The sequence below is a fragment of the Electrophorus electricus genome, chromosome 3 (assembly GCF_013358815.1).
Source record: "Electrophorus electricus isolate fEleEle1 chromosome 3, fEleEle1.pri, whole genome shotgun sequence".
Lineage (NCBI taxonomy): Eukaryota > Metazoa > Chordata > Actinopteri > Gymnotiformes > Gymnotidae > Electrophorus > Electrophorus electricus.
The window spans coordinates 9,698,561-9,724,654 of NC_049537.1; the positions used below are offsets into that span (position 1 = coordinate 9,698,561).

General features: G+C 38.2%; 1 protein-coding gene across 2 annotated transcripts in view; it reads left to right on the plus strand.

Moving 5' to 3' along the window:
* Positions 1–70: 70 nt before the first annotated feature.
* LOC113569668 (metabotropic glutamate receptor 4-like) overlaps positions 71–26,094 on the plus strand; it is a 94,311-nt gene continuing 68,287 nt past the window's right edge. For both annotated transcript variants that reach the window (XM_026997632.2, XM_035524710.1), the window contains exon 1: positions 71–458. The gene's annotated coding sequence lies outside the window, so the exon portion shown is untranslated. The remainder of the gene's footprint in view (positions 459–26,094) is intronic.

Sequence of the window (26,094 nt, forward strand, 5' to 3'; positions counted from 1 at the left end):
CTATGTGGGCGCTGAATGCAATGCATCGACTGAAACACGCAGCACCCCTTTCAGCACGAGTCTGCTGTACCCTACTGGGTACCATTAGTCATCCCCACTCGCTCTAGGTGGAAACGCTGGTTTCTCTATCACTGGATGAACGGCGTTTAAGACAAATGTATTGAGTGAATTCAGACAGAGTTGTAGAAAAGAGAAAAGGAGTATACTCAAGCTCAGTGTGAGCTATAGGGCCAGTGGACAGCGCAACAGATTTTTTTTTGTTGTTGTTGCGATCGTGATTAAAGAGAATTCTTTTTCTTTTTTTAAAAAATTCACGCGCAGGGGATGGAGTTTGTCGTGTCAGGGGACGGAGGACAGTAACTCGACTGATCAGCAAGGCAGCGCAAAGAAGCAGTAAAAGCCTGTGTTAAGTTGATAATGCATAGACACGCAAAAGGGACCTGCTAAAGCCCGGAACGGTAAGTGCGAAATGGGTCAACTTTGAAATCCACCACATACTGGACATTGTGAGAGACATTAAATATCTCATTTGCGAGAATTAACAATGTTTATCCTTGCTGAAATGCCTAAAATTATTTCTCTAAACAAAATGCTGATAGAATACGCTTATCCTACAGAGAGTAAAGAAGACAATTCCAGGTTTTTAATGATGTTGGTTTATCGACTAAGGTGCTGCATGGTACTGCATAATAACGTTAATATCGGTACAAATCATTTACAAACATTTTTCGAAGAAATCCCTTTATTTTCAAGATGACATATACAGTTAGAGTGAAACAGTGGGTGGGGGATATATTTCAAGATTTACCTCAAATTTTAAATAGTTTCTTACATCTACAACCTTAGTGCCAACAGGTTTGTTAGTGTTCTATTCAAACAGCAGAGGATGCAATATGAGCTGCTAAATGAGGAACCACTGGTTAACACTGATTACCATCTACTTATGGTTTTATACTTGAGGTTTACAGTTGGAAAAGAGTATTGGGTGAGAGAATATTACGTTGTTAAAGCTGTACAATTTTATAAGAGGTCCCTTTTGACACAGGGATTCCCTAAATATGTTGGGTCAACAGAGAAAAGAGGTAGGCAACGCAAGACTGGCCGACGAATTCTGCGCCAACCAACGTTTCCGTCTTGCAGAGGTGAAAGCTTGAGGCACTCTGGAGCGTATGGTCTTGATTAAAGCGCCTGCAGGACAATGAAAAGTGCCTAGTGCGACCTTTCTATAATATAGCACTGTCAGTTGAATAAGAATGAATAATGAATAAGGATCGTTAATGGTCCTAATGTCAGTTATTGTAAGAAATAGGTAAATAGTTATTACCAGGAGGACCAGAAGTAGTCAATCAGCGTGTTGGTCATGTTGGCAAGCTTAACTCTAATTGGTGATGTGCAAATGCCTTCTGGTCAATAAAGTGAACGATTGCTCATGTTGGACAACAGTTAAAGTGAGCTACCAATAAACATTTTCGTTCAGAAAGAAATGTGATTACAATAGGGTTCCAAACACTATGTATTTGGACCCCAATAAGCATAGATATTCAGTCCCAGACTAAATTGTTCCCTGGGATGGGTAAAAAAAAAACCAAAAAAACAAAAACAAAAACTGTTTATTTACAATAGTGTTTCTCTGAACATCTACTTTGCTTAAACACAATTACTTGATGATATCTCTCCTCTTTATCACATTATGTTAGGTAGGAGTGTTGCTTATGATAGGACAGAATGAAACAGATGGCAGAAGCAAATTAAATGACTCATGTTTCATCTTCTTTATATATAAGCAAATTATAGATCACATATTTCACATGCATGCAATGTAACAATTTTTTTTATATAATATGTACAATTTAGATACACTGCCTTCAAGTTAACTGCGTGGGTGAACAGGGGTCTACTCAGTATACTTAAAGCATGTGACAGCTACACGTTTAGCATTTCTTATTACTGAGTATGGGTACTCTGCTCCATCAACTCAACAGCAGCCAGATGATAAAAAGCATTCCGCACTTTACTACTCAATCAAATGTCCAAAGGCCCCACATGAGGATCAAACCTTATTTGATATATGAAAGTCTGCACTGGATTACTGGGGGTGGGTTTTGCTCTGCTCTGATGGGAGCAGAGAGTTCTTTTACCTCTTAAGTGAGTTAATGATGATGAGATTGAATGCCATGCAGCCAATACAATTAAGAGAGGGAATAAATCTAATGAAATTAAATTGATCATCTAACACTTGACAGTGTATATAAACTGTATGTCAGGATTACTGAATGGAAAATTTGGCACCTGTCATAGAGTTGAAATTGCTTGGCAAAGCTGATGCAGCATCTGCATTTGAGAAGAAAATATTTACTTCTAGCATAGCCCCAGCAAAGATATAAGCACTATGAATGGCCAAGTACTGGCAGGCAAGAGTTTTGTCATGGGCAAAATGACAAGATCAATTTTGTGTCTTATGCAACCTATAAGTATGTCTGAAAGCCACTATCTCTGCTGTCATATGAGCACTTTTCTAAGAGATCAAACACCTCAGCCACAAGAGAAAACTTTTCCTATATTGGGGTTTGGTATCTCACCTTGCTGACTAAGCATAAAAGCAAACTTAGGACAGTGAAGGAAATTATGGTATGAGGTCTTACAGTGTTATCCTGCCAATGCCTTTCATATTGGTAGAAAAAAAGACAAGGCTTCATCAGAATGTTGTCAAGCTCCAAGTCCTACACTCATCAGCTTTGTCACTAATGATGTACTTAGGCTAGCTCCTTCTGGAACTGTTTTACTTTACATTACCATCATTAAACACATTAAATAAATACAATAAATACATTAAATATATCACAATCATTAGATTTACATTAAGATCATTGAATCTTTAACCATGTTAGCATTCCTGGTCTTAATAACTGTTATCTTGTTGTGAGCACTTACTGACCTATTGCTTACAAACTGGTTTTTATCATCATAGTCCACACCTCTATGAGCATCTATTCACAGATCAACTATAATATGCATAAAGAATTGGTGTGTTTATATGTGTGTGTGTTTGTGTGTTTTTAATGGGACATCTTTGGTCAAAAAGAACGCGTCCATCTTCCAAAAGTATGTCTGTGTATGCAATTGGACTTGAGTCTAAAAAGTTACAAAAGACAAGCAAAACTAATTTTGTACCATTTCCATAGACTTCATGACACTCATATTTTAAGCAGTTCTGCAGCCTGCTGCGATTCGCATGATCTTGTGACTCATCCGTCAGCGCGTGAGCCTTTCTGTCTAGCTCCTTTTCTTTACACTCCAAGTCCATTTTTCACACTTGCTTGCTAAACTAAAGCACAAACATATGTTATTGGTATTAAACTCATAAAATTAATTTATCTCCATGCAATAAATACTGAATATTAATCATTTGCCTTTTGTCATTGTAACAGAATGTGACATAGCAGTAAATGAAGATCTTAGTGTGCAGATTTTAAGATGTGGTTTTTTTTTCCTCTTAAGTGATTTTTTGGTAGCACTGATTACCTCAGACAATGCTGCTTTGACGTTATCCCCATGAACAGTCTACACCCCACTCTTCACAGTGCCCATGTGCACAAATGCTCACCCTTTCTCTCCCTCTCTCACATACTCTCTCTCTTTTTATCTCTTTATACACATCACACACACACACACACACACACACACACACAATATTACACCAGGCTCTGGCTGAATACTACTACCCCAAACTCAACAAATACAGCCAGAAACTGAATTAAAATATTAGTCAAAGTATCAGTAGGGAGCAAGTACATAAATAAGGCAGGAGGGTCATAAACCCTAAAGTGAGATTATACCAGCAGCTTTGTAGTCCATATCTTGCACTGTTTGGTCCAGCAATATTAGTTGTAACCTGCTTGTGTAAAACATTTCCACCCTACTTGGTGCTGTTCTTGGGGTACTAAATATTGGGAAGCTGTAAATTCCTTCATTTCTTTGACTTACACATTTATATTGGATTAAATCATCTACTGAATACTGAGCAGTCTTATCTGTTCAGCTACATCGAAATATGGACTAAAGTACAGCTGGAGTAAATTCTGGGCTAAAGAAACACTGACATGCTGGAGATGGCATGGCCCTCAGGCGGGAGCTGGTAGAAGACCTACAATCCAACAGCACATGTCTGCTTTCTAATCCATACATAAACACAAATATATGGCTCCAATATTTAAGTAGCTATACAGTTAATGATTTTGGGCAGTTGGTGTAAAGACTGTAGACTGCCTCTGGAGACCAAATGGTTGGTATGGAATGGAAGCCTTGGCAGACTGATGTGCGTTATGCATTGTCTTATTTTGAGGTGCTGCTGAGGTCTCAAGGATATGATGGTTCATGGGCCTGAACCCGTTAGACTTCAGCCTGCCCATTAAGACTGCTTCTGTTTTATCTTCAGAATGCAAGACAGGGACTTTGCAAGTATGTCTTAAGCCCTTCTCTCACAAATAGGATTTTGCTCCATTGTGCTGTGCATTTGATTTAGAACATGCTTGACAAGCAGAAGAATATTTTAGGAAAGCTGCAGCAGCAAATTGCGAGTTGCATGGCCCAAGAGTGAGCTGGCAGTGCATGGAAAAAAAAGTGGTAAAGAGTCCCACATGTCACTTACTCCAGCTAACAAACCTGATCTCTTGTGAAGATATTGCAGCACCACTAAGGCTCGTTGGATGAAAGTAACACCTTAAAAGATGAAAAAAAGCACAAAATGCTGATATCTAACAAAAGCAAAGTGTGAAAGAGTTGTTTGAACAACACTATATTCATATTTGGACCATTGTTCTCCAAGTGTAATTTTAGTTTCTGACCTAGTATGGTTTTCAGCTGATGTGCATCAGTGCCATTGTTGCCGTGGACACATCCTCTCATGTGCATGATTCCTGATCTGCTAGCTGCACTGCATGAGTGAATGCTTCATCATACTCAGAGGAGAACTGCGGTTCTGAACTCCTGTATGTGACCATGTAGCCACCACACTGGTGATTAGCAATAAGATAAAAGGAACGGTTCCGTATAGCTGTGTCTTAATGGACACTTGACGATGGAGGACACACTACACAACATGGATAACTAGTGCTTTTGGGGGTAAGTTTCCTGTTTAAAAAAAAAAAATAGTTCTGAAATATATAGACATTCTGTCCTTTGGTGAGCATATGAATTAAGGCATACAAATCAATTCCTGAGCCACAACCATTCATTCTGACAGTCTTAAACCAGTTAAAAGCCATTGTATTGTCATGTTATGGAGTGGTTGATAGATTTTTTGGATGGTGTGAGCACCAGCTTTTAATACTGAGAAAGACAGCAGGAAAAGAGTGATGATATAGGCATCATGCTCACACATAGACAATCCTCTCAACCTACACCTGAAACCAGCTTCCTAATGCCAAAAGGTCCATCAGATCACACCCTCCATCCACCAGCAGCACATTGAATTAAATATTTCATGCGTAAAAGTGGCACTGGAAAGCAGGACTGTGTGCACACAATAAATTACAGCACTGAGCTCTGTGCAAAGCCATGCTGCAAAAGAACAAGCAAACCCAAACAAATCCACCTGTTTGGATGTCAAAATCTAAGGACAAATATCTGTATTTGTCAAATGTAACAGACGGCAAACAAGCCGTGTTCTGAAATAACGCTAGAGCCAGCATGAATTTAAAATGATCATTTAGAAGCTATAACTGCAAATGAGGAAGCCAACAAGTGACTTGTCAGCTGCCTTTCATTTTATAGAACTAAACTTCCCATGCACTGTTTCTAAATGAAAAATCATTTAACTCATGAGAGAGGACCATGATTTGTCCAGGCTGATGATGACTTTTGGTTGACAGAGTTTTAGGGTTTTCCCTTAGATCCTTTGATAACAGTGACAGAGGTGATCCCTTGAATTGACCACATAATGGAAGAGAATGGGCTTGGACAGAATGAAATGCAATTGCAGCCCTCGAATGAAAATCTGACCAAAGTCGTAGCAAATAAGGCTACATACTAATGGTGGCAGTTTTTCCACTCTTACTGCTTCTGATTTCACCATGTAGCACTCTGCAGGTGGGAGTGGAGTCCCACCATGCAAACAGCTCTGGCAAAAACAAAGGGGCTTGCAGAGAGAGAGAGAGAGAGAGAGAGAGAGAGAGAGAGAGAGAGAGAGAGACTCTATTAAATATTCTCAGGATTTGATAATAAGATGTAATTATTTACTTTGAGCTTCCCAATTAATAATGCAGAGACAGCAACCCAGTAAGAGCATCTCAGAGAGCTCCTTAACTATAGATGTATCAGGAAACATGCTAATTGACTGATAGCTCTGTAACAGAGACAAGCCTGTAGAGATATTAATAATGGCCCTGTCAACCTCTTCCCAGTGTATGGCTGGGATCTGCTTGCGATATAGTGTGATTATTAGTTGAATAATTACATATCTGATCTCATGAAGTGTTCTTCAAAACTTTGACTGAATCCTGACATTTAGAGCTTTCTCAAAGTTCTTAGTTGGTGTCATAATCTAAAAAATTCAACAATCTTTTTTGTCCATAAGACTTTTCTACAGGAGATTTTTCCTTAGCTTTCCAGCATGTCAGTGTCATGAACCTCCCTTAGGCTTGTAAAGTTATCTTTGGATCTGATCTTTGGTTTGCTATAAACTGCACACTTTTCTGGACTTTTCATATTATTTTTATATTGCTTATAATAATATGAAATAAATGTGACCTACAATTTGATTGTAGTTGCAGTATGTTACAATTTAATTTTAGTATGTTTTTAAATTAATTTTGGTCTGACATATGTAGAATAGATGGAGGGAAACCTAAAGGGAACTGCTTACTCCAACCAGCATAATCACAACTGGGTGGCTTCTTTACTTGGAAATACATGGTCATACACTTTCACTGTAACTTAAAATAACAGCACACTCACCCTACTGCTTAATTAGCTATAAAGCTGGAGGAGGTCTGCATGTATTGGGCCTTGCCATTTTTAGTCATAGCTTTAGATGAAAAATAAAAGTACTTGTTAAAAATGTTTCACCTTAAACAATTGCATAGCCAACTGAACAGTCATATTTAAATGGAGATTTAAGATGAGGGGCAACACTAGCTGTCCTTTTTAAGGCAAGGCTATTTACTGATCTCATTTGTGGGATTTGATTCCACAACTGATCCATTACCAGTACACCAGTCTTAACAATTGTGTTTTTATCATATAATTTCAGGGTGACATGAAAAGGTTTCAGAGTTTTGGATTTAACAGATGCCTTAATTGTATAATGTGAAGTTTTTAAGCCTGCTTTAATTTGCATAATTTTTGTTAAAACATTGAATATTTTGTTAAAAGATTGTCTTGCTTTTATAGTATGATTCCTGTCCGTATCCTGAAAAAAGATACCCTAAAGCTCCAAAAATAATTTCAATATTGCTCATGGCGAAGTAACTTCATTTGCTTATGGTGAGGTAAACAGTTACTTTGAGCTCGTTGAGTTAGTTAAAAGACATTGTCTTTAACGAAAAGCAAACATCAACCATCACACAGTGGGGCTTTGAGTATGAACTATTTCACAGAAAGTAATATGTAGTTTGAGACTAATATGTAGTTTGAGACTATTTTACTGCAAACAATCTACCTTTGTACCAGTGAAACCCTTAAAAAATCAAAGGTGAGTGAAATACATCAGAAGCTGGTCCACTCAGACCCTCATCAAGAGTGTGCCTGAGTTAAGGAACAGGCTGGCTGACATCTTAGAACGAGGTGACCGATTGCAGACTTGATGAGTTTACTCTTAACCCTATTTCCAGGGGCGATAACTCAGCACTGGAGCAGTATCATGATTGATGATACATCATATTCTCACTCTGAAACAGCATAGTGGTTCTATTGTATCTGGCAGGGGGTTCTTACATGCAGCCTCACAGCTGTGTGCCACTTTGCTCTCTCCCTTTTGGATGGTTGCCTCAGCAGGAGCTCCAGGCCCTCCTCTCTGATCTTTTTTTTTCAGTCTGCTACGTCACGGCTGAGCAGCCATGGATTTGTAGGTGGAGGTGCTCTCTCACACCTTTAACATGCTCTACAGGTGGCTGGCTTGAGCACAGTGTGTGATCAGTTTCACGTGTAGTTGTTCTAACCACAAGCCTAAAGTCTCAAACATTACTGATTGGTCAGATAATCAGCTTAAGCCTGAATATGAGACCATCTAGTTGGGCAATGATTTCTTCATTTTGAAATATTCCTTTTAGCATTATGAACTTGATACACAGTGCTTAACGTGATCTATTTACTGTTTATTTCTACCCTGGCTTTTGTCTTTTTTTGCAGTGCTGCTGTCTATAGATTATTTGACAATAGCAATGGTTAAATGGCACACACAGACATACGTGCACACAGGCATGTGCACGCACACACACACACACACACACACACACACACACACACACACACACACACACACACACACACACACACACACACACAGAGTTTAAAAGTGCTTGTGTGTTTGTGACTCTTGTCTGGACTATATGGGTGTCACTGTGTACCCTGTGGAGGAATGCTATCATGTCTTGTGGGAAAAGGTTCAACATTGAGATTAATGAAAAACACCATCTTGGACTAGGGGAAATAAAATGCCTTTTCCCAGTCTACTCCACACCATGAATGCCAGCGGCTTGCTGGTGATTTCAGCTTGTGCGCTCATGCATGCAAAGTCACTGAGATTTCCTTCAGAAAGACCTTAAAATGGCCCTGGGCACTGAGCCTCCTGTTTTGAGTAATGCCACTACATTCATCACATATATGTTCAGCACTACTTGTTGCACTATGTGAACAGCAAAAGACAATGAGTAAATAGACATAAGTAAATCCATGTTCATTAAAGAAAGCTTGATTTCTTATATGGAAATCAACCGTTTTAGTTCTGTGCATAAAAAAGTAGTGATTAATGTATCAAACCCCTTTGTGCAAAGTTCCTCTACTACTGTTTTATGCATTCTCTTTTCTAACATTACATAATAATGTATTGTCAGATGTGATATCATATCATGCTTTGGCCCACACTAAATTATATGTTTTCTTAAGCAAACTGAGTGTACATCTTTCTACACAAAGAGGGTGTTGATAAGAAAGGCCAGCTAAACACCAGTGAACTCACAGGGACACACACTCTCAACATCTCTTGAATTATCTGAAATGGCAACATTCAGGACCTAGCATATCATATCAGTATAGAGCTCTATGATATGGAGCAAAGCTCTCTTGCTAGCATGTATTTGAAATTAACTAATGCTTATTGAGTAAGTGCAAAGTAAGGGCAATGCAATACCTTCAAATAACATTAACCGATATCTCATAATCAGTTCTTCCAATGGAGATAAAGTGACACATTTTTATCTGACCACCAAAATGATGTACTGCATTTTTCATTCAGTCACATGGAAAAAAATTAACACTTGTTAGTGGCTTTTGGTTGCAGTAAAACAATTCAGCCTGTGTGACTGTGCATAAATGTTCTGTAAAGAGGCACGCTGCATCTGAATAAAATTATTCTGAAAATTATATTCCTTGGAATGCAAATTCAGTAGTGGGAAAACTTGCAAGAGTTCATTCCTCTTCTTGTGGTCCTGAGGAATATATTGTAGAAGTCAGTGCTCAGAACTTGCAGTGAACATTTGTGATGACAGCAAGACCATACGCATATCGCTAGATGAATGCTGTGAGCTTGCATCTTATGACATATAGTTTGTCACATTTAACACCACAATATGGACCCGATGTTGTTGGGGTTGTTTAAAGATTGATGGGCAAGCAAGTAGCAACAATGTTACTCTCATAGTCAATAAGTTACCTATATGGTTGCATATGCGGTACTGCTGTGGGAATACATAAGACAGAAATGAGGTATGGAAACTTTTTTTCCACCTACTTAAAATTAAATCCATAACAGCTGCAAGGAACCATTATAGGAACAGAAGACACCCAGTGGATAAACCATTCCGGCTCTAACCTACAGATTTACTAAGTCCTGGCCAGTCAGCTAAGCAGGTGTCAGCCACAGAAATATGATTCACTAACAATATCTTCAAAAACTCTCCCATCCGAGTTGCTGTTAGTTAAAAAAGGACAGTATAATACAGACGTTGACTGAACAGGGCATTGTTCCCCCTGAGAGAATAATTACATTAGGATTTGTTCATGGTAAATGATTGATTATTTGTAAACGTCACTGATTACACTAAAGACTTTGGGAGATTGCTCTTACATTCAGCTCCTCTGGTTTGGTTGGGCAGTGGTGGCTTTCCAAGAAGCCGACTGTGTTCCCATTGTCCCCGGTCTGCTTGGTCAGCATTTTTCCAGCAGCTTCCAGCAGCCACCTTCCCTTCCCTGCCTTCATGTGGCCTTTTAAAAAGGGCCATTAATGAGCCTCTGACTGAGTACTCCCGCACTCAGCCCTGCGGCAGTCACCCATGTATCAGTCCATCAGCTGGAGTCACAGTAACTCCCACCGTGCGGCGCGTGGTGCTCGTCAATCAGGGGAGCTAGTCGAGAGGGGCATGGCCATTGTGGGGGTGTGTGGCTCAGACCCACTGACCTTTAGCATCTTCGGGTAGCTCAAAGAGTGCTCTACACGTGCAGGCGGCTATGATGACAGACAGATCATCTGAGGCCCATAAGATGATGTGACGTGATGCTTGAGTCATAAATTCACTAGGTGGAGAGGAGAGAGAAGTTGGTGAGACTGTTTGACTGGGACCATGATGGACAGATATATATGTGTTTGTACAGGTCATGGTAAAAATAATGTATATTTTATTCATCTGTAGAGATTAATTTAGGTGGTATTCTGCCGCAGAATAATCCAGACATTGACACTTGTTCATGTATTTGAGCAGATTTCAGGATCTTATTGTATCATCTGAAGTGGCATTTTAAACTCACAAAACAGCGTTGTTTCTTTGTTTCTTCCATTCATTTTTAAATACCAGTGCACATCTTAATGGACTGTCACTTGACTACCAGAGTGATCTAGAATGTGGTTCTTAAATCAGTCTTTGATGGTGGACATTTGAATAGCTCCGTTAGGCACAGCGGTTCATCCAAACATGCCCTGACAGCCTAGCCTTTGCAGTGTAAAAGCACTCTCTCATCTCAGTGCCCTTCCTCTAGATGAGGTTATGACGTTGGGAAGCACGACTCTCACAGCTCAGCTCAACTCTGGGGCCTTACTCTGTGCCAGGCATCAGAGAGTTTAGGAGATCAATATGGGGATTAAAATGGCTGGCAGGCCTGCTTGCCAGAGCAAAGGACAGTTTGACATGCAGGCACATTGTTTTCTGCAAGAATGCAACGATTAAACATGACGTCCGTCACTGCATTCATCGAGTTTGCTGCACATTTGAGCATTGCACACGTTTGCACCTTTGTCATTTACTGTATTCAGCATTTCAAAAGGATTGACACTGAATGATAGTTGTGTAATAAGTAGCTTAGAAAAAGTCAGTGCAAACATGACTGGCACACACAGAGATCAGTGGCATTACATGTTCCAGCTTTTGACTCCAGACAGCCAATGTGAAAACAGAGCCTTCTGTTATTTTTCCTTCTGAAGTCATTGGTCATGTAAACAGACTTCGAGCATTCTTATAAACCTATGTGTTTACACACAAATGGTCTTTGGGGCAGACTTTCACTGACCAATCTAATAGCACTCTTAGATGACTATAAAAGCACACCAATTTTCAGTCAGTCCAATCTATATATATGCAAATATGTCTCAACTTTATTTGTCATTGCCTTCATGATTCTGAGATGCAGAATATGCCTTGCTTTGTGTAGCACTTTTTATATAGATGGAGCATTCCAGCCAAAATCCCTAATTAATATATTTTTTGTGGGTGTGTCATGAAGAAATTCAGTATACCCCTAGCAACGGGAGAATGAGTGAGTGATACAAGCATGCAATCCAGAATCTCTGACATTCCTTTACAATTGAGCTTAACTTCATTTTTGAGAGAGCCTCTTTTAATGAGGGCTGGAAATCACTTCTATAATGTATCCATATTAAAGTTAGTTATATAGCCTAAATAGGTTGTAATGTTAGTAAAAAATACTTAATGTATTTTTAATATATATATTTCAGAATATTATGAATATTTCTACAAATTGAGAAATATAGAAAGTTCAAATAAACGAGCTCAACAGTAAAACCTGTAGTATCACAGTATCTTGATAGTGCAAGGTCTTAGTTATTCGAGTGGTTTAGTAGCTTCTTTTTGCAGGGTATTAGTGACTACACTGGTTTTAGTGACTTGTTTATTGGAGGTGTTGGTGACTATACTGGTTTAGTGACTTGTTTATAGGAGTTGTTTTCACTACACTGGTTTTAGTGACTTGTTTATTGGAGGTGTTAGTGGCTACACTGGTTTAGTGACTCATTTATTGGAGGTGTTATTACCTACACTGGTTTTAATGACTCGTTTATTGGAGGTGTTGGTGACTACACTGGTTTAGTGACTTGTTTATAGGAGTTGTTTTGACTACATTGTTTTTGTGGCATGTTTATGTGAGGTGTTAGTGACTACATTGGCTTGGTGGCTTGCATTATTAACAACAATGATAAATGACTGGAGTCCAGCAAGGTACACCCAACACCTGCATGATTGCAGCTCTATTATTCCTGCTACTCTATGGCATTGCACCATTGTTCACATGGGGGTGTCTGAATGTAATGAAGATATAACATGATGTAACATAAAGGATTACCTACTGCCTAACAGAGCTAGCTATTAATAGAGAGGCTTGAAACTGTTCTACCTTTTCTAGACTTGTATGCGGTCAAAACAATGGCACCACTTAATCTGTTTTTTCACTTATTTCATTCTCTCAAGGATCTCTGAACATTTCCAGCTTTGAACTAACATGGGAAATCTACCAGACAGGCAAAAAAATATTATGCATCTCATGGTTATCTTGCCATGCCAGCAACTAGCTTTTTAATACTATGCTGACATCACTGAAATATCCTGCAAGAAATATCCTCCAGGTTCATTCTATGTACAATTACGTTCTAAAATCAAGCCATGCATGGCTTTTTCATACAGTTTTTGTATGTTTCTCATGTTTCAGAGAACCAGTCATGTCCTATTTAAAGAGGAAACAAAATGGATGTTGTATGATTTTTGAATGTCAGTCCCTCCAACATAAATCATTGATCCATATCATAGTTGAGGTAGATGCACTGTACGTTCATTCCTGCTCTCATTTTACTTATGTCAGTAATAAAAAAGAACAATTGAAAGCCTGTGCATTAGGGAGTGCTTTTCAGTTTAAACACACGGAATACTAGCTCTTTTCGGCAGGAGAGATATAATAAATTGTGTAAATGAAATATATAGCATAGAAACATTTGAAGACTTGAAGCGACTAAGGCACTTAAACCATATTCTTTGTAAATATTTATGCATGGAGCAACAATCCACCCATGCACTGGTTGTGATAAGCCTTCATCAAATTCTGAAAATCCAACCATTCATACCCATCTCCATGACAACCTGGGACCAGAGACTTACATTGTGATCCACCATCCTACAATATAGGCCTACCCAGCAATTTAGAAATCTTGATGTGGTAGTAGCTCATGTAAAAAAATTAATTATGCATTCAACAGATCAGAAGACCTGACAACATATAATGTATCTCATAAAATGTAGGTGATTTGGAAATGGCTCAGTGTTTGGAGCCAGAATGTATGGCTATGATACATAACCAATATATGGTAATGTGCAGTATAAGGGATGCACTCAAAATTACATGTCGTAAAATTTCTCTGTTCGCAATAGGGTATGAAAAACAGCAAATCTCTTCTCTTCACTGAAAGCTTATGAGAGCCGGAGATGGGAGTGCATGAGCACACAGCAGGTTGGTCCACACACAAAGACATTTCCACTGAGGCTGACACTCCCAACTCCAGATGTTAAATTGGACCAAATGGGTTTATACACCAATTGAGTCCACTGATTAAGACCTTTATTAGACATAATATACAAATCTGTGTGGGTTTTTCCAGGGATATAAACCCCAGAGGGAGTTCTGAATTTATTTTAATTAGTGACTTATAAAGTGGAAAACTGTGACATCTAATAGAGAAAATAATGAGTGCATAAGGTAAAGGCTAATGAGAGACAGTAGTGAGTAGGGTGGTGAGAAAGACAGAAAGAAAGAGAATAAGAGCGAGCAAGACAGAGAGATACTCAGAGAGAAGGAGAGAACACTTCTAAGCAGAATAAATGTTTCTATCCACAGGTATTCATATGAAACAAATCAAATTTTTCAATGTTTCAAATAGGTAACATTTGAATCCATACACTGGAAATATAAACAATTCAAAAGATGAAAAAGAAGAGACAGTAATAGAGAGAAAGAGAGAGAGAGAGAGAAAGAGAGAGAGAAAAAGAGAGAGGATAAATAAGGATGTCAAAATCAAGGTCCAAAAGATGGCCATCCTCATTATTATGATAAGAGCAAGAATCTCAAAGAAGGGCTTGAGAGTGGTATTGAGAGGCAGAGGGCTGATTAAGGCAATCAAATCTACAATGACATAGAACTTTATGTTACTGTAGAAATCTTATAAGCAGAACCTGGACAAAGACTATACTGAAAAATATACTGACTCTTGTGGTTTCATTATATTTCAAATCTACTGCCTTCAATCTTCTAACAATCTATTTTTTGTAAATCGATGGAGAAAACCAGCTCAATGTGAAGAAGACCAAAGGCCTGCTGTCCTTGATATTACTTCTCAACAGTAAAGAACCACTATCTATGCATTTGTCTCACCTTGACCACCTTGAATCCACAAACTAATGCAGGAGAAGTACTGATTCATGAATGGGTTATAGAAGAGCCTCAACTGTGGAAGTAGATTACCTCTAGTCCTTTACACCCACCTTCCTTTAATACTCTCCTCTCTGAAGCAACCTCCGGAGTTGATATATCAGCAGGCATCAGGCCATACTGTTGCTCTGCATGGGATGAAGTCCAGCTCCACACAGGGAAATACTCCAGGCAGAGTGGTGACAGTCACAGTGAAACTGGTTTAGCCATGTTACATCTGCAAAGCTTTGCTAAGCTATTCTGTAATTCTGACATGTGCTGGAAGCTTGTCTATAGATAAATCAATGTGGGGGATGGTGACAGCTGCTATCACTATTGGTTGGATGGCTTAAATTTTGAACGACCACTCAGATAAGGGATGCGGCATGCTCATCAGGCACCAATTGGTCTTGGTATAGCAACTCATCAAAATATGATAAGTCTGATGGCCCAGACACAAAAGCATAGACATGGGAACATTTATGGCTCCTGAAGTGTGAAATTATCGCAGATTCTTTTGAAGGAACCCAGGGTAGTAGGCAGCACCGACTCAAAGAAGCATTTGCTAACAGCAAAGAGGCTTGATGCACTGCACATTCAGCAAAAAGGAAAAAAAAAAAACAGAACTGGAGTTACTGCATGGATCCTGGTCCTATGATGGCAGTCATTTCACTGAAGCAAGGCAGCATGAGGTTTTAAGAGACTATGATTCTGATTCTCATCATTGAATTGGCAAAATAGTGACAGAATAACCATAGTGTTACCATTTAATCTATGCCATTAACCAGTAATATTCCTTATGCATAATAACATTGTTCACTCTCCCTGGGTGGAAGAGATGAATATATTCAATCACTTTCACTAATGAACCTGGATTCATTTTGGGATGAAGCCAGACTCTCTTTTCATCACTGTACCTTGGATCATTAGCTAAGCTCCTTGTGTTTAAGTCATTAATGAGGAGTCGATAAGAGTAGTGGGCTTGTGATCACCTGCCCCCTTTTAACAAGTGCACTGACTAATTCTCATCACAAACAAAAGTGTCTTCAGTCAGTTATAGTTGGTGACATATCCAATGGGTAATTTTCAGTGCACCTAGGTTCCTTTTGATGCTATATCTTAATGATTCTTCTGGAAAAGCCTTGCAGCACAGCCACAGAAAGTGTGAAGTGCTTGCTCCCATCTGACCTCTTGAATTGGTTTAATATGCACACCACTAGCTCCTTAGATGTAATTCTCAAGTTGCTGCCATTTACAATGACAGGCCTTAATGATATAATGACAGGCCATAATGGGAACCACACCAGTAGTGCTATTATGTTTGGTCATTCATTTTATACTGCAGTATTCTTCTAGTCTGAACTGCTCTTTCTGAGCTCCTTAGGTCTGCTGAATGTATTGAATGCCCTTTTCATAGTGAAACAGTGTTCTGGACACTCCACTGGTGCATTTCTGAAGCACATGTACCATACAACATGATTCCTGTCAGAAGCAGGGGCAAGGAGCCAGAGAGAAGATGAGGTTGGATTCAGCAACGAAGAGGGAAGAACCAAGGAGATCTCCTCTCCCCACACCTGTCAGCCACTGCCTCCTCTCCCATGTGTAGACCATCCTTCCCCTTCAGGCCTGCAGAGATTCTTATCTCTGCAGCAGAGCAGCCTATATGAAACTGGGCCAGGGATTTCCCTTCTTTCTCCTTGCTGTCCACACGTCTGAGGTTTAAATGAGAAACTGAAACTGCGGTGATGTGCTTTTTTTTTTTTTTAAGGAAGCAGCTTATTAGCAGATGATGGAGGAATCAGGGTATTTGTCATGATTCTTTTTTTTTTTTTTTTTTTGTCTAAGGAGCTTTCTAGCATGAAGTGTAAATTCACTTCAACACCTGAGAACACCACAGCTCTCTGTCAGCAGTGTGACCCAGTTGAGAGAATAGCAGTTATTACATAAAGCTACTGGGTTAGCTGGAAATAGTTGGAAAAGTTCTCTGGTATGGAGAATATGTATGCAAGTTGTATTTTTTTGAGAGAAATCTTACTAGTGTTTTACTGGGTTGATAGTCATCATGTCACCACAAAAAGACTAATACCACATCACTTTTTCCCCCCAAGCCAGATAGATTACCATTGTTACTGCTGAGTACAAAACATTTGTGTTCATGAACAATACAAAACGTTTTGTTCATGAACACAGGCAATGCCCTCTAATATTATTTATATGTTATTTTATCCATAAACAAAATGATAAATGATAAATGTATAACAATTTATCAAATGACATGTACATTTAATCCTCTAAATTGTACCTAACAGCAGAATACCCTGTCATAATGAAAAAAGAAAAATATATATTATTTATTAACAGGTTGTTGTTACTGCATAGTTTAATTAGTTTAATCATTATTCATAACAAACTAGAAGGTATTTTGTAACATGAGACTGTTAAGGAAAAGTTAGCCTAACAGTGTTTTTGTTCTCACTGAGATCATCATTTTAACTCTGATGAGTGTTTTTTTACAGCCTGCAACATTTCCCTAATTAGATGCCTTTCTTCTTAATGAGAACCATATCTCTGTGCCTTGCAGCAATTTGTTCTTTTTAAAGTAATTATTGAACAACTTTATGCATTACAAGTGTACTTTATGTCCATGTAATAGAGACAGCTCATGTAATGAAACATATTTATTGATCTAGATGTCAAGACATTTTTACCTTAGTGCACTGATGGGATACCAATGTCAAGAAAACAGAGCCAGAGAACTGTAAAGGTCAGTGTAGATGAATAACAGATATGTCATTTTGTTTATCTAGTCTTTAGTGCAACTCATTTCAGGGTCAGCAATTTCTGAGCCAAACAAAACTGAAATTCAAAGAGGAAAATGGGCATAATGGTAGTTTTTGTCCAAAAACTATGGTCTTTAGCATAATGCTAGCATTAAGTGAATACTGTTTAGAATGGTTTTAAAAAGAAAGATTTGCAACAGATACAAGTGTGGAACCATAAACCTAGGTTGCTGAGTGGAGTGTAACACACATTTCCTGTACATCTAAACCAGGAGTTGTCTAAGGAGGAGCAGAATGATGCCTGCTGGGAGTCGTTTCCACCTTTCAACTGCTGTCTTGATAAAGTGATTTTTTTTTCTTGCATTTTTAGACGGGATAGTGAGAGAAAGCAGGACACATATCTGTAATACAATAATTCACAATTGTATGGACTTCTGCAAGACAGAGCATGAGGCCCACATGCTGGGCACTTCACCTGTTGTCTCTTTTACAGTGGGGTGAACTCCTGACTATAGAACTGAGAACTGGTATGTCAATACACTTACACAATGGTGTAAGAAAGAGGTGTGAGGAATCCTTATCTTATAATGCATAAACATCTCATATGCTGTCTTACCTGGAGCTAATACATTGTTTGGGGGAAAATATGAAACTGCAATGCAGTTCAAGCCTCTGGCAGTCTGTAGGTGTTCATGTGAATGACGTGCAAGCGTGTGTTCTGTGTCTACATTGCTAATGATGTTCCTGATGATCACGGTGCAGTGAGCTCACAGATGAGCAGCTTGATGCTGTGTGCGTGCGACTCAGAGTGCCCAGTGTCACCTCACTTCTCCTTCTCTGATCACAGAGCCTCCCAGCAAGGCAGTGTGAATTGCTGAAATCCTCCCTCACATCTGAGGGCAGGTGGAGGCCTGTGCTCCTTCAATAGTGTTGCACAGAGCAGGAGAGAGACCTCATTTAGACCTCATTTGCATGTTGTTGTTTTTTTTTGTCAGACGTTGTGCCAAAGTGCTGGGTGAAGGGAGTCTTCACAGCTTCCTTTTGAAGTTTAAATAGATGTTGATGTTTCCCTCTTTTAGAACTGGCACTATGCTCCAAGTAGACTTCTTATCATGAAATTACTAAGAGGGAAACAGGTTGCAGGGCAGATTCAGAAATACAATGCAATGGTTATTTCATACTGTTTCAGAGTACACACTATGAAGTAAATTCCTTGTTCTGCTCATATAACAAGATATATGCTTTAGTCCCCAATGGTTGGGTCTATAAAGGGTTCAAAAGCATGCTAGTTATAATAACTGCAGGAAGATGAAAAATGAGTGGGCAAAAGTGGGCCAGCATTGAAGGGTCTCCTCAAAGAACCATGTCCCCATTTTCTCTTTGGTGTATAACACTGTGGCATTCAGAGATAAAAAGCAGTACTCAAATGGCCTGATAGTCCTATAAAGCACTTGGGTTTCAGACTTCCATACACTTAAATGGTAAATGAGCTGCCTTTTGGATTAGTTACCTAAGCAGCCTAATCAGTATTTTCCTAAAGATCTAGCTCTAAGATATTTTTATAAGTTTTAATATTTAATCATATAGAATGCTTGGGTCATCATTTATTTGCTGTTGTCTTTGTCCACTATCACAATAATGTGTTTGGCAAGAAAGCATTATACAGTGTTATATTAACGGCAAAGGTTGTGAGCGCATCTTTTAAATGCAAGAACACATATCACAAAACATTTATGGATTTCCTTTGCTCTCATGCAAAAGACATATATGCACAGGCAAATTTACCATGCTATCATTTGGATTTGTCCTGCTCTGCTAAAAAACTGCCTGCATGTTCTCAGACATTTGCTGTTAAGCATACTTGCTGTTCTTTCATATTCTGAGTCTGCTCGCTCACTCAGATTTATCTTTTGTGCTAACAAAACATTTTGTGTTTTTGCTCTTAGACTCTCACCACACATAACACTGCCAAAGTCACCAGCCAGTCAGAATGAGCTAAGGGTTGGATCAATTAAATTGTTACTGATCCTCCCCAACATTCCCATTGGTTGGATATTACAAAACTAGATGTAAAATATGTGCTTTCACCTTTTGGCAGTAAAATAATTCCAGATTGTTAGTTTTTAATGGACATCTTTATGCTTTAAATGTTATTTTTAAATATTCTTTCAGTTTTGCTGATTGAAAAACAATGTAGAGTTAAGAACACCTAAACAACTTAACCAACAAAAATTGGTAAGTTTAACTGGTGCCCCGCCCTGATTAGCAGGTAAACTCTAATTTTAATTATGCAGAGAAATGACAGTACTCTGTAATTAACTCTGTAAATGGGTACCCAATCAGGACATTCAACCAGGTCAGAACTGCCAGCACAGAACAAGGGTTTCACTTTCTTATTGCATTGCTGGTTCAGATGTGGGCTGATGGATCTGGCTATCCTTGACTTGATTCCCAAGTTGGATCAATCAGAGAGTCCATAGCATTTGTGTTATGAGTCCTGAAAACTGTTCTTGAAAGGATTGCAATGAACATGTGCCAAAAGATGGGAAATTAACTGAGAAAATAAAATGAATCTCGCGTCTTTTTAATTTGCTAATCAGCTTGGCTTCGTAAAACAATTATTAAACAGTTTTTCTCGCATAGGTTGGCTATCCTACAGACTCAGCCACAAAACTTCCTTTTTCTGCCTCTCTTCCCTTCCTCGTCAACTCCATCCCTTTGTTTTCTTCTCCTTACTAAAACTGTCAACATCTCCTTTTATCAGGTGCGCAACAAAATGGGTGGTGGTGGTGGGGGGGGTCCATCCATACATAGTCATCTGCATAATCATAGCATTGCTTTAATGACAAAGGAAAACATTCCTTTAAGACATTCTACGGAGGTTTATCATAAAAAGATTAAACTGAAATCAAATACTAATTCATTTCTGGAGCAATTTCATACCTCATGGTCTTTAAATGAAGTTTACAACATCAAACAATCCAACATGAGGATATGTGAAACAATTGTATTGTACAATCAAATTAATTTCCTATCTTTTTGAAGTTAAATACTACTAACATTGGCTAATATATTTTGTCTAATTGGTTCAAACTAAGATTTTCAATAATACAATAAGCATGTGGTAAGCAACATACCCTGAAATTGATTATGATGAATAATGCAAACTAATAATGAACATATAATGCAGGGAATAATGAACAATGAACAATTATCAAACAACAGAAGCAAATCATAATTTAAAGAGCATATTAATATATCCAAACATTACTGGCTTTATTACACCTTTATTACACCTTTTACACCTAGTATAATGGCCATTCATAATTATTTCTCAGTCTTTTTATTAAGATACAATTTAGAAAATAAAGGAAAATGTACACAAAATTTAGAAAAAAAAGAATTTTCAGAACAAAATGTCTTCAACAGGTCAAGGTCTGTATTTAGTGTGACCTCCATTGGCACTTAGCACATATTGAATCCTTTTGGGGAGACTGTCATTGTTGGCAGTAAAGTTTTCTGAAGTAATCTTCTGGTATATTGTACCAGGCTTCTTTCAACACTTCTTAGAATTCTTCTTTAGATTTAGTCTTTTCCTGCTATTGCTCAAGTGTAAGGTGAAGTTACACAAAATACTTGCCCTGCACTGTAGTCTATCAGATTTTTTTGGTTTTTATTACTACATAAATCACACAATCACACAAATTCATCAATCACACACAGTGATTAGATGGTTAAAAGATGACTGCCACAAATGCATGAACGCACCTGCCTCTCACACAATGAGAGGCAGCTGATGATAACTTCTGATAGGCTCTTTGTTTTTACTATCAACAAAACTGAAAGGGCAGATTCCACAGATACAGAAAATGTTTGACTTACATTTCTATGCTGTCTTATTGCAAAAATACTAAGGGTGGCTTAAGCTATCAGCTAGGGCTGTTTTATAGCTTTGTTACTAGGAGTTGTGGCAACACAGGGGTCCTGGTTCTTGTCCATGGGCAATGGGAATGAAGACAACCCAAACCAAAGTTTTATCAGAGGAATAAGATGTATTCTATCTTCACTACAACAATATCAGGTCCCATGCTCTTCCCCTCTCGGTGGACTTAACTTTTCTTTAAATGTTCTTCCAATGTAAATAGCAGTGCAAGCATCTTTGAATCACAGGCAATAACAGCACACTAATAAAAAAGTGTCCAAAATATTGCTCTGGATAGGAACGTACAAACAACTTCTGCGTTCTCAGGAATTATGTAAACCTCTGTGGACAGTACTGTACAGAACAATCATATATTATTTATAACATTGTATTAAGAGAGTGTCTATACAGTGCCTTTGATTTACTTCAGGTTAATTGTTTAGTGCTCAGATGAATCCATCCATGCACACTCGGTTGCTGAGCTGTGAAAGGTTTCCACACAGTGTAGTCTGATATCAACCTTTGCTCATTTTACTGACATAAGGATTTTTTTGCACAGTGACATCCCCAACTCCAGAGATGCATGTTTTTCTTCAGGCTAGATGTGGGTCCCCTGTTCCCCACCAGACTACTGGCATCTGATTAAATATTAACCACCTCCGCAGCTTATCTGTGTACAGTACATGGCTGAGTTCCCGCTAGAGAGTGACAGTGATTTATTTCACTCTAAAGACCTGTCTTCCAATTATGGAGACTGTAATGGCAGTTCTGAAGGTCACTAAGTCAGCAAACTGTTTGCTGTGTTCACATTCTCATGTACAGGTCAGAAAGATACTATTTGATTCTTGTCCAAAATTGGCAAAGAGCTTGAGAAAATATTGTGGGTATTTCAGTCAAGTTCAGTTTGGATTGGTGGACAGATTCGATTCCATTCGATTTTGTAGCAGCAGTTTCAATACTATACATTAATCCATAAATTAATGCTTTATTTCAATTATAAAACATACTGCAGGTATATATATATACATACACACACACACACACACACACACACACACACACACACACACACACACACACACACACACACACACAATGTAATTGTTATAATAAATAGCAACAAACCACTAGAAAGCTAGTTTTTAAATTGACACATAAGATGTACTATAATTATAGTACACAGCTGGAGAGCCATATTTACTCTGCATACAGCCAAACCCTGCAGAAACCCCGCAGAAATCCCACAGAAGAATAATTTATTTTCTTTGACTCAATACACTGAAATTGTATGGTACATCTTGGCAGGCCTTGCAGCCAGGAGCACACAGCTGGACGCAGACAGCAGCAGCCAGTCCTCCTCCTCAAGAGCACAACGCTAGTTGGTAGAGAAAGATAATGTGTGTTGATGTGCTTATGCTTGCCACCATTGCTAAGTGACAGCCTGGAGTTTTAGGAGCTTGTGTGTCATCAGCACTGGTGGTGAAACCTCTGAATTCAGAGTGTAAGCCTAGAGATTGGCACTGGATCTGCTGTGCTCCCACCATGGGGATGATGCCATCTGATAACAGCCTATTACTGCCAGTGGATTACTGAGATTTGTATTGTTACTGTACTTCCGTGAAGAGTGGATTTGAGCTGTCTTTTGTCCAAAGGTCTTTCTGTTAGTGGCCTTTCTTCTGCCCACAGAGTGCAATCATGGGTCAACCAATTCTCCAGTGACAGTTAGGAAAAACAGCCCTAATGGAGTGTTTCCTTCCCTCCTCTTTGGCCCCAAACTAATTCCACAAACACAATGCAATTCAAAGTTGAAAGCCTATTTATGTGAATGGAAAACCAACACAGTCAAAAAATAACATGTTCTATTATATTTCAGTAAGGCTGTTACACAGTTTGTTATTTTGAACTCAACTTTACAACTTTACACTTTCAACTTTAACTTTGTAGTTATAGAATATATCATATATATATATATATATATATATATATATATATATATATATATATATATATATATATATATATATATATATGAGCACAGAACCTAACAAATAGAAATTTTTGTCTTTTGTCAAATACTGTTTATATTTAAAATACTGTTAGTCTTTTGTCAAATACTGTTTGTAGTGTTATAGTTATAACAATTGTCATGATTAATCCCTCCCGTGTTCCGTGTTTTTCCGTGTCTTGCGTACCAGAGTTCCATTCTGTAGTTTCGTTTTCTCCAACCCTCGTTTAATTTTCAACACCTGTCCCTCATTTATTTCATGCATTTAAACGCTGTCTTGAGCTGTGTGTGTGTGTGTGTGTGTGTGTGTGTGTGTGTGTGTGTGTGTTTGTTTGTTTGTTTGTTTCTGTTTCTTGACTCTGTGCATCCATATAATTTTAAATCATTGTGTTTGTTAAGTTTGTACTCTGTGCCTTTGTGTTTCCTAGCCCTCGTGTTTGTTACCCCCGAGTTTTCTATAGCCTGATACTCCTGTCTGCCTTCATTTATCCTAGCCCTTGTTTTATAATCATGTATCCCCGTAATCTCCGTGTTGGTAATATGACCCTGGACTGCTACAATGACTCTGATTTTGGATTTGCCCATAATAAATCTCGCTCTTCTCCGCACGTGTCCGCCCCCTAACGCTCACTGTTACAACAATATTTATACTACTGTTTGTACTGTTATAGTTATTGTTGCAGTAATCCCTCTTGGACCTGGAAAAAATGGAAAAGGTTCACATTAAATACAAATGCAAGATAATCTATATACATTTTTAAATAAAAAAAAAAAGTAAAACTTTACAATAGAATATACAAGACTAGTAATAGAAGATTGGTTCTCCACAATGCCCTTTACACTCGGGGAAAATTTATGTCATCATAATATTAAGACAGCAAGATATCTGTCTAAAATACTTTTAGACTTAGAAAAAGAGCATAGTCTGTATCATTTGGCCTTTTTTTTTTCTCCCTGTGGTGTCATTAGTACTCTCTTCCCTCTATATTACCCTCGCTCATACCATCTGTGATGCTTCATCTTTGGCTCAGAGTTGAGCTATGAGGTATAGATTCTGTTCTTTGGTTGATGCTGCTGTGATTAAGTGTGCAATGGATCTCTTAGACTGCAAGCACCTCTTTCAGCTCATGTCCAGTGTGGCACAGACACCTTTTCTTATTTGTCGAGAGACTGAAGGGAGATTGTTCTTTTAAGATCAATTACTCCTCTAGCTGAGTGATCGGTGTCGGTCCGGCCTGCTTGCTGAAGCTGAGAAAAGGAGACATCTTCAAAAACAAAGGTACAGATGACAGGTTTGGTTCAGCATGGACAGGACTCTGTCTTTAAACCAATTGCTGTTGGCAAGGGGTAGATTGGTTCTGCTCTAGTTATAAGATGCCCTTTGAGACAGCAATTTAAAAGAGACCTTTATTTTGTTAGATGATTGTCCATTCGCAGCACAGTCTGTTTAGAAACTTACAAGAACAGGAGCAGATTGTTAATTATTACTGTAATGGCTGTTTATAAAACATTCTAGAACAATGCACGAGACATGAGAAAATGAACAATAACCTTTTTATTATTTTATTTTTCCATTTTTTTAAAGAAACTTTAAATGTTGCTTTTAATAGAGACAAACATGACACCTTCCAGGATAAACCTTCACAGCTGCTGTTGTAGTCATTCTGACAAATGTGATGTTTATACTTCCTGTGTTGCAGTACAGAGTCATATAAGCACAGTAGTTCCTTTTGAAATTGTGCATTACTAAAACACATGTAGTAAACAACCTCAGGCAGTGTTTGAATAAGCACTGAAATCTCTCTAGGGATTAGTATACCCTTGAATTACATTGAACTAAACAAGTCTGTGATAACTGTTTAAGAAAATATGCACTTTTTAAAGATTCTCCCATATGTCATCTTTAAGAATACAGTCCACCCTATTTAGATTTTGTTGGTATTACATTTCTGTTACAAGAGAGATTCGTGTCTTTGACTATTTATTGTAATTAATTTTAAAAACAATGTTCAAAAGGCACACTATATATACTATTCACACCTAAGTGCAAATGTTTAAATGCCTCTGCTATACCAGGACCATTCCAGTTATTTCATATTTCAGTGAATAATGGAGAAATGAGTTGAAATGGAATGGGGTAGATTCATACATCATTTTTAAAGGTGCATTACTGAAGATTCAAGAGCTGGCTACAATGTTGCGCTCCCCCAGCAAAGAATTTATTTATTCTATTTGGCAAAGTATAATGATATACCATTAAATGGAGTTCTTTCGTTTGGAGAGACTCAGTGCCTAATCATGGTACCCAAGTACTCTACATCTCTGCCGTGATGGTGTTAGCATTTTACTTTGATATGTGGTTGCCCACTACAAAACTGCTTATAGTCGACAGTGAGAACTTTTCCCATGAAAAAATGTGGAAAATTAGAGTAATTTAAAAAGGTTTATTCATTTTTTATAACATGTTTTCATGTTTTGTATCATGTTTTCACTGT